The sequence below is a fragment of the Octopus bimaculoides genome, chromosome 16 (genome assembly GCF_046866305.1).
Source record: "Octopus bimaculoides isolate indiv1 chromosome 16, ASM4686630v1, whole genome shotgun sequence".
In the NCBI taxonomy this organism is placed as follows: domain Eukaryota; kingdom Metazoa; phylum Mollusca; class Cephalopoda; order Octopoda; family Octopodidae; genus Octopus; species Octopus bimaculoides.
The window spans coordinates 38,075,378-38,077,877 of record NC_142943.1 but is presented as its reverse complement, the minus strand read 5'-3'; the positions used below and the strand labels follow the sequence as shown (position 1 = coordinate 38,077,877).

At 35.2% G+C, this 2,500-nt stretch overlaps 1 protein-coding gene across 6 annotated transcripts in view; it reads left to right on the top strand.

Moving 5' to 3' along the window:
• The window catches only part of LOC106883901 (coatomer subunit zeta-1), a 69,812-nt gene that overhangs the window by 34,538 nt on the left and 32,774 nt on the right, over window positions 1-2,500 (top strand). The window lies entirely within an intron of this gene.

Genomic DNA, 2,500 nt, shown 5'->3' with positions numbered 1-2,500 from the left:
CTGGTGTTTCATTGCCATGGACTCAATGCTCATCATTTCCACCAACTGCAGTGCTCTCATATCAGGTACATGAGATCTTCAGGATATTATGCAAGCATCGTTAGTGAAATCATTTGAGATGCTGAATATACCTGTCTACGTTTTGCATTCAAACATCAAATTAAATTATTCTTGGTTTTCAAGTTAGCAAAGGTTTGCCGTTTGTTCTGTCAGTTTGACATAACATTTCATTTTCAAGTTGTCCATTGGTTACAAAGAGATTCACCTTCCTTATAAGTATATGTACATATATATATATGGCCTAGTTGTTAGGCATGTTGCACTCATGATCTTGAGATCATGGTTTCAACTCCCAGACCAGTTGTGTTCTTGAAGCAAAACACTTCATTTCATGTTGCCCCACCTCACTCATTTGTAGACGGGTAACCCTGTGATGGACTAGCTTCTTCCAATCAGGTTGAATGTTAGCCTGCTCGCCTTGTCAGCAGGGGAGGCATCATTCAAAAGTGAAAAATGATGCAAACCACACTGTGACCAGCGATGTATAACAACATCTGATAGTCTGGTTGATCATGTGTAATAAGTATGTATGTAAGGCGGCGAGCTGGCAGAAACGTTAGCACATCGGGCGAAATGCTTAGCAGTATTTCGTCTGCCGTTACGTTCTGAGTTCAAATTCCGCCAAGGTTGACTTTGCCTTTCATCCATTTGGGGGTCAATAAATTAAGTACCAGTTACGCACTGGGGTCGATATAATCGACTTAATCCGTTTGTCTGTCCTTGTTTGTCACCTCTATGTTTAGCCCCTTGTGGGCAATAAAAAAATAAGAAACGTTAGCACGCCGGGCGAAATGCTTAGCAGTATTTTGCATGTCTTTATGTTCAAATTCCGCCAAGATCGACTTTGTCTAATTGACTGGCTCCTCCCCCCAAAATTTTGGGCCTTGTGCCTAGAAGAGAATAGAATATGTATGTATGTGTGTGTGTATAGGTATGTTTATGTATGTGTATATATGGATATGCATTTATCTGTGTATATGTGTGTGAGATATATAGTGAAGGCACATGATTCAAATGGTTAGAGATTTGAGCTCACAATCATGAGGTAGTGAGTTTGATTCCTGGACTGGGCCGTGTGTTGTGTTCTTCAGCATTCACATTGCCCCAGTTCACTCAGTTGTAGAAATGAGTTGTGATATCACTGGTGTCAGACTGCATCAGCCCTTGCTTTTCCTTTGGATAACATCAGTGGCGAGGAGGGGAGAGGCAGGTATGCATGGGCGACTTCTGGTCTTTCATAAATAACCTTGCCCTGGACTTGTGTTTCGGAGGGTAACTTTCATGACCAAAGTTGGTTTGTACTGATATATATATATGACCTTATGGTTGGAATGAAATCCGCATAGTAAGATCAGGTGACTTACTCCACTTGGTGACGAGAGAAAACATCACTCACTACTATTTGGCAAAAATCTCATGCAAATCTTTAAAAAGACATGTCTTATGAATAAAATGAAAATTCCTGGATATCAAATGTATCCATTTTATTCATGCTTTATTTTAACCTTTTGGATGTTAGTTCAGTCATGGAGTTCTAACTGCTAATGTTGTTTTACCTCATTGTGCTGCTAATTTGGTTCTGTTCTATAATTCTCTATTAAATCAATCAATACCGCTACTGCTTGCACTGTTGGTTTAATTAGATGTGGCACTCCTCTCTTCTCATATGTGTGTGTATATATATATATATATATATATATATAGTTCACTCTCTCTCTCTCCAACTTGTCATTTTTAACCTCTCTAATTGTGTCAGCTAAATGTCAAAAACATCAATTTATTGCATTTTTGTTTTTGTTTTAATATATTTTGTCATTTTTTTTTGTCTGTTTTCCTTTCTGAAACCATGGGTTTGGTTTCATTTTTTTTTTTTATTCTTTCCTCCATATAGAACCAAATAAGTAATAAATCAATATTATTCTCCCTATAAAGGTCTCATAGATTTTATTTTTATTTATTCATTTATTTTTATTCTTCCTAATATCTCATTTGCGGACAAAGGTTAGCGAAATTAGTTGATTTATAATTGCAATCAGTTTATTTCAGATTTCTAAATTACCTATCAGCGATAATTTCTTTCTTCTGATGAATAAAATAAACCTTATAATATAAATGGCAATGTAATTTGAAAGAATATTGAGAGAATATTCACAGAATATTGTAATTATAATCAAAGGTTGATCAACAATGATGAATTATAAATTAGGTAAGTGGATGTAGATTAGTAAATATGTCAAAATAGATAACTGTTAACGAGGAAACTAATAAAAATGGATATCTGATTATGCAAGAACATTGTGGAATTGATTATTTATGAGATGATCTCAAGGCACGCAATTGAGAATTGAATGATTATGGGTAACGGTAGAGTCATGTGGAAATAATAATAATAATAATAATAATAATAATAATAATAATAATGACGATGATGATGATGATT